This window comes from Hibiscus syriacus, unplaced genomic scaffold (genome assembly GCF_006381635.1).
Source record: "Hibiscus syriacus cultivar Baekdansim isolate YM2019G1 unplaced genomic scaffold, ASM638163v2 tig00003041_pilon, whole genome shotgun sequence".
Taxonomy (NCBI): domain Eukaryota; kingdom Viridiplantae; phylum Streptophyta; class Magnoliopsida; order Malvales; family Malvaceae; genus Hibiscus; species Hibiscus syriacus.
This window is the reverse complement of record NW_024061960.1, coordinates 5469683-5477747: the sequence shown is the minus strand read 5'-3', so window position 1 is coordinate 5477747 and position 8065 is coordinate 5469683. Positions and strand designations below refer to the sequence as shown.

The window sequence follows — 8065 nt, the reverse complement described above, 5'->3', positions numbered from 1 at the left end:
TTTTCAGTCGTGGATGCATGAGAAATTTTAATCTAACTTTGAATTATGTGGAGGTGTTGACTTGAATAAGGGTCCATTGAGAGAAGATTCGACCAAGAGACTATCGGGACCATCAACGATTCAAGGTGTAATGTTAGATACATGTCATCTCAGGTGAAGCATAGATGTTCGATGAAATGCTTGTGAGAAAAAAATTGGGTTAGAAATGCAGAGTTTACAAATACTACTAAGATGAACTAAGTATCATTGTTGAAAGTCACCAACAAAGCTGGAATTATTCTTTATAAATGGCATATAATAATTTATTCGTTTAATCATTGTGCTTAAAGATTTTCCAACAGATGATCAAATATAATGAAATCTTAAACAGTGCATTCACCTCTCGTTTGATTTTTGTTCAATTTTCCGCCATGTAAAATTGTAAACCCAAGTAGTGCTCTGTCTTTTAACTTTTTATTTACAAGGAAAAAATGGAGGAAGAATTGCTGGAACGCAACACCGATTGCGTTTATTTCTTAGTCTCTCCCCTCACTTGCAAGAAGGTATTTATTTTTTCTTTTGGGCTATCTGGAAGTAAGCTTTTCCTCTTTCGTACTTTCCCATTTTCAGCTCGCATTGTGTGTTTTTTGTTGAAATTTTTATGTTTCTGGAACTGCATGTTAATAATCTGGATATTCAATGTTAGTTTTGAACCAAAACCATCTAATTTTCTTTCTTTCTTCTTAATCAAAACTTTTAGTACTCCTTATGAAAGATATTCAGTCCATCATAATAGAAGTGAAATAGGGTCCTAGGCTAAATTTTTTTGATCTTCTTGTTTGGTTTTTCTTTAAATCAGGGAATTAGTTGTGGGTATCGACATAGTGAAATCGCCAGGCTCAATCTGAGAGACTGTTGGTACTAGTTTAATGGGAATTGTATTGATATGACATGTGGTTTTAGGCGTCCTGTGAGCTCGTATTTTCTTAATAAGTTCATGTTGATTATGAGACTAATATATCGTGAACGAATTAATTTTTTACATGTTTTGGAAATTTTACAGTTGAATTGTATTGAATTATAGCTTTAGAAGACAATTATGCATGCACATAACTCGAAAGACATCATGACAGGGTAGTATATTTAGAGCAGCTACTTGACCATGTCATGATGCCTTTCGAGTTACGAAAGAGACTGAGAGGTGAATGTGCTGTTTGGGATTTCATTATATTTGATCATCTGTTGGAAAATCTTTAAGCACAAGGATTAAATGAAGAAATTATTATATGTCATTTATACAAAATAATTCCAGCTTTGTTGGTGACTTTCAACAATGATACTTAGTTCATCTTAGTTGTATTTGTCAACTCTGCATTTCTAACCCCATTTTTTCTCACAAGCATTTCATTGAACATCTATGCTTCACCTGAGATGACATGTATCTAACATTACACCTTGAATTGTTGATGGTCCCGATAGTCCCTTGGTCGGGTCTTCTCTCAATGAACTCTTATTCAAGTTAACACCTCCACATAATTCAAAGTTAGATTAGAATTTCTCATGCATCCCCGACTGAAAAGTTACGCTGGAAATGAGAAGAGAGAAGTGAAAAAGGAAATTCGATATCGAAAAGAAATTTGGGGTTTATAATGAAATTTAGGATTGTGTTGCAAGTTTTAAAAGTTGGGGGACCTAAATGCAAGCGCCTAAAAAGTTCAGTGATCGTATTGCAAACGTACTAACGACAGTGAAACGACATCAAACGGTCAGGAACCATATTGCAAACAGACTAAGGGGTTGTTTGTTTACTGCTGAATGGAACCATTTAGAGCTGAATGCTGAACCGTTCAGCATTCAGCGTGTTTGATTCCCACCTCTGAATGAAGACTATGTTGAATGAAACAACAAAACACTGTTGAATGATTTAGCATTAAAGTATATTTTGAATCATTAAGCACCGGTATTTTACCATAATACCTATTTTTTCACATGTTGTCTTATTAAACAATCATATCTTATAATATAATAAATCATTATGAAGGTAAAAATGAAAATATTCATAATTCAAATTGTACATTCAGAACCATTATCAAACAGCATGTCACATTCAGAGCCAATTCATATAGAGCCTTTGAATCATTCAGACCATTGAATCATTCAGCGCTTAATCATTTTATTTTATCAAACATCCCCTAAATATTGGGGGATCATATTGCAAATGGACTAAATGTTGAGAGATTGTATTGCAAGTTTTAAAAGTTTGGGGCCTAAATGAAAGCTTTAGAAAAGTTCAGTGACCATTACTATAATTTACCCAAAACTTAATTGTTTAAAAGTCTAGTGGCAAATCTGTATACCATTAAAATTTAGTATCTAAAAGGGCATTATTTTGGTCAAAAATGCCATTAAAACGATTTTGTTTTGACCATATTATTAACTTCACATATTCAATGTTACCGTGTGACTTTGGATTTTCTTGCTTAATTTCTCAATTTCTTTCTATAAAGGAGCTCATCGTTGAAGCTTAATGAACCTACTTACTCATTAAGGGTTAGTTATGTTGAGAAAATAGCAAATATTAATCTGAATTAAAACCCGATTTAATTAATGTATTTAAACTTCAACAACAGCAGCTAAATTCTCCTATATTCATATATTATTCTAAGATTTTTGCCAAATACAGGCATTACAATGACGTGTGATCTTATGATACTGTCCCATTATAAAACAATTTGGAAACAGAGTTTAAACCACTTCCAAACAAGTATTATGCAGACAAATGGAACAACAAAAATGGCATTGAGGTCAGTTAAGAAGATATAGTCAACGAAAGCAGAGCATTTAACTACCAGTCTTGAATAACAATTGCCGAGTGGATGAAAGGAGATTACCCAACAAATGAAAAACTCATCCACAGCTACAATGTCAATGACCAAAATGAAGGATAGTTCTTGGAGCACAAAATCATAAATGTTTGAATTTTAAAACATTGTTATTACTCGGAAAATTCATGAACCACGAGGCATCGGAGATCTCCACAGAAGTCCGTAGATATATATATACAGGTAAAGCAGACCATCTGCAATGGAGCCTCACTATCATTACCATCAATTTGAATCTACCTGATAGTGACAAACTTGTTGGTACCATGTCTAGCCCAATGAGTCCTCAAATCGATAGGGTTACTGAAGTTATAGTTTTCACTAGCAAGTTTCTCGAGGACCTTCTTGAATGCCCCCTGACTCATTTTCCGGCCGGCTATCCTTGCGCCACGCCTTTTGGTGCTCATTGGTAAGGGATACAGTTGTGGTGCAACAGGCAGATTGCCAACCGCCACAGCCCCATCGATAACATTGTTGGGCGGTTCCGGTGCATGAGCAAACCGGAATGGGAATGCCGGAAATATCCACGTCATACCCGTTTATCTTAATATCCATACTCTTCTTTGCCGGCTTTGAACGGTGAACAGTAGATTTGGTGTCATCCTTGGGCTTCCTAGGCTTTTTGACCTTTGGTGTCTTAGGGCCAACCCTGCCCAGCCTTCTCTTCGATTGGACATCTTCCTGACTGGCTGGTGGCTCTTCCACTCTACCAACCACCCTTTCATCTCTTGTTGACGTACCAGGAGGTTGTGGCTGCAAAATCGGCAACGAATGAGCAGCCGAAGTTTCTGGAAGAATGCCATAATTAGGAGAAGTGGACGTCGGCGTCATACTGAAAAACTTCTCTCTGGCTAATCCAAGTATCCCTAACGTAGTGCATAGGGATAGGTGCCTCCGAAACAATGCAGTCCCTCGGGTGAAAGGCGGCATTGGGAGTAACCATGAGATTGGGGTCACGCCCGGGAATAAAAGGCTTCGTGTCCCGTTCAGCCATGCTAGTCATGAGCTGAAGACCAAGATGTCCTTTAAAAGATGGCTCATAGTAACCCCAATTACGCATATTCAACGCATCGTCGTCCATGAAGCAATGCAATACAAATCCTACTAAAATTCCCATTTATATATAACACAAGTCAATGAAAACAGAAACATTCAAAACAAAATCTAAGGCAATAATTTCATGGCGTTCACGTAAAACAAGATCAGATAATAAAAGCTAGATCCAATTTCATAGATAGCCAAATAAAAAGATCGGATAATGAAATTTAAATACCAGGTAACACAAAATGCAACAAAATGGATTACATCTCTGAATCCAAACGAAAAAAATCCCACCTCCATGAGCTAAATTTCATAATGGCAGCCTTCTCATTTTATCAGATCCAAGATATGGAAACCAAAGACCTCAATCCGTATGGAACAAAATACATTTAGCATAAATGGGAAAAATCTAAGATTGCAAAGAAGCAGAATCGAAATCTATAGATACGCAACAGAAAAATGGAAACTTCCAGATCCAAACTAATTCCTACATCGCCACATTTACCCAAGGCCCACAAATTACATGCATCAAATCCCATAATCAGATCTAACAATTATAGCTTCAAAAAACTTAGAATAAAAGGTTTGGATTTTTATTACAGTTTATGGGCGTTTCAAATAGAAAAGTTGATAAAAAAACGAGATCTCTTAAAAAATCATGCTCAAATCTCAAAAAAACATAAAAAGAAAATCATAAGCGAAATGTTTAATGGCGCAAGGGTACTTCTGCGGTGCGGCGTCTAAAAAACGGTTAATATATGGTATGACCGGTTAAATAAGTGACCGATTAAAATTTAAATCGGTTATATTATATTATTTAACCGAAAATATTATAAAGTACAATAACATATTAGGTAGCGCTTATATAATGTAATAGGTAGCGCTTATATTGACTTATTTTATAAGAAAACCGGTATATTTATACCGATAACATTACAAATTTACCTATTACATATAATATGTTGAAGTATCCATACATTTTATAAAAGGATCGATACTTTTTTAAAGTTATGTAATTTATGTTCAATTTTTAATAGTTTATGTTTCCACCTACAATATTAATTTATAATTCATTTGCACAAAAAATTATTTGATTGTTTTGATATTTTATAAAATAATATTTAGAATTTAAATTTAACAATATTAGCCAAAGATAATAATAAATATGTAATATATATGTTTATTGTTTTAATTTAATGATAAGATATACTGTAACATAAAAAAATAAATCATTAGATACATAATTACTAAATGATATCTTAAAACTCACTCAAAAGATACCTTAAATTAATGTTTTCCACAGTGAAATAAGTATTGACACTTCTATAAAAAGGATAGATACTTTACAATATAAGCGCTACCTATTACATTATATAAGCGCTACCTATTACATTATATTTTACATTATATTGAAAGTGTTCATACTTTTATAAAAAGGATAGATACTTTTTTTAAAGTTATGTAATTTATGTTTCAATTTTTTTAATAGTGTTTCATGTTTTCCACCTACAATATAATTTAATAATTTCATTTGCACAAAAATTATTTGATTGTTTTGATATTTTATAAAATATTATTTAGAATTTAAATTTAACAATATTAACCAAAGATAATAATAAATATGTAATATATTGTTTATTGTTTTAATTTAATAATATATATCGTAACGTAAAAAATAAATCATTAGACGCCTATAATTACTAAATTAATATCTTAAAACTCACTCAAAAGATAACTTAAATTAATGTTTTCCACAGTGAAATAAGTATGGACACTTTTATAAAAAGGATAGATACTTTACAATATAACACTACTATTACATTATATAAACGTTACCTATACATTATATAAGCGATACCTATTACATCATTTTTACATTATATTGAAAGTGTCCATACTTTTTATAAAAAAGGTCGATACTTTTTTAAAGTTATGTAATTTATGTTCAATTTTTTTAATAGTGTTTCAGGTTTTCCACCTACAATATTAATTTAATAATTTCATTTGCACAAAAAATTATTTGATTGTCTACCTATTACATTATATAAACGCTACCTATACATTATAAGCGCTACCTATACATCATATTTTTACCTATATTGAAAGTGTCTATACTTTTTATAAAAGGATCGATACTTTTTTTAAAGTTATGTAATTTATGTTTCAATTTTTTTTAATAGTGTTTTTTTTCCACCTACAATATTAATTTAATAATTTCATTTACACAAAAAATTATTTGATTGTTTTGATATTTTATAAAATATATTATTTGGGTCGATACTTGTTACATTGTTAATTTACCTATTACATTATAATTATTGGTTTTGATTTTGGGTCGATACTGTAGTTATTGTACATACCTAAATATGTACTGCGAATTTAATGTTGTACCCACCCTTTAACTACCACTACCAATACCACATCCTATTGAAAGCAGCACGACTGAAACATGTTCAAAATGAACCTTTGCTTACATCTCCATCAACTCCTGGACCACTGAACTTGCACAACAAAATTTTTGCCATGGATAATACTGATGTAGACAATGTTAAGCCAACCGAGGAATGCCATGAAGTACATAATGTTGATGAATCTGACAGATTGGTTGGTCAGCTCTTCTGTTCACGTGATCAAGCTTGGTACTTTTACAAGGGATTCGCACGGGAATATGGGTTTAGTGCACGTAAGGGAACAACACGGCTTGATGTGGAAGGGAATGTGAAGACACAAGAATTTTGTTGTTCCAAAGAAGGGTTTCGAGTATCAAAAGTCAATACTGTTGATCGTCAACGTGCTCATACGCCAGTCACAAGAACAGGATATAAGGCTAGAGTCGTAGTTACAGCAACAAATATAAACGATCAGTGGGTTATAAGTAAGTCTGATCAGAAACATAATCATGCATTGTGCACACCTGCTATAACACCATTTATGCGTTCTAATAGAGCTGTAAGTAAGGCTGATATCGATGAGGCAACAACATTGAAAGAGGTCGGTGTTGGCACGTCACAAGTAATGAACTATTTAACGCAGCAGGCAGTGGGCTATCATAATGTTGGATTTACACATAAAGACCTCTACAATGCACTTCAAAGAGGTAAAGCAAAGGAAATCGTCGATGGGGATGTGAATGCGCTTATTGCCTACTTTGATTATAAGAAACATGATGATCCCGAGTTTTTTATGACATACTCGGTAGACGAATCGGGGGCATTGTATAATCTTATTTGGTCGGATTCTACATCGAGATCGGATTACACATGCTTCGGTGATGTAATTGCGTTCAACACAACGTACAAAGATAATTTGTATGGTCGACCAATTATGCCTATTGTTGGTGTCAATCATCACCATAACACAATTGTGTTTACTACTGCCATAATCGCTGACGAGACGTCTCAATCTTTCGAGTGGGTGCTACAGAATTTTTTAGAAGCCATGATGAATAAATCACCTATTTCAGTTGTCACCGATGGGTATAGGGCAATGCAGAGGGCTATCAAATCTGTTATCCCTTATGCTAAGCACAGATTATGTTCTTGGTATCTTTCTCGCAATGCACAAGCTAACATTGGTGACCCAAAGTTTACAGCAGCATTCTCAAAATGCATGGCTTCCTGGTGGACAACCAAGGAATTTGATATTCAATGGCGTTCGGTTGTTTCAGAATTCAACATCCAAAAGCATCGATGGGTGATTGAGAAGGGAAACACACGACACTTATGGGCACAAGCATATCTAACCGGTCATTTCTTTGCCAATATTCGCTCAACACAAAGGTGCGAGTCTATGAATGCTTCACTAGCTATTGCACTGAAACACAAGAAGACATATTTAGATGTTGTTCGTGCAATTGAAGATGGAATTAGTAGAATACGTATGAACGAGTTGAAAGCGGATTACTTAAGCTCCCATACGAAGCCCTTCCAGATCACAAAACTGGTCGACCTTGAAAGCCATGCCGCTGTGATTTTTACCCGCGAATCTTTTCGTGTGTTCCAAGATGAACTTATACGGGAGACATTGTACCGGATTGAGGCAGAGATTACGTCCTTATCAGTTGAATTTCAACATTATATTTTGTCAAAGTACGTATAAAAAAATAGGAAATTTGAAATTAGTTTTGATTCTCGTACGAAAACTCTAATTTGCTCCTGCAAAAA

At 33.8% G+C, this 8065-nt stretch overlaps 1 pseudogene; it reads right to left on the bottom strand.

The window, feature by feature from the left end:
- Positions 1-2802: 2802 nt before the first annotated feature.
- Positions 2803-3942, bottom strand: LOC120169875 (annotated as a pseudogene).
- Between the last annotated feature and the right edge of the window lie 4123 nt (positions 3943-8065).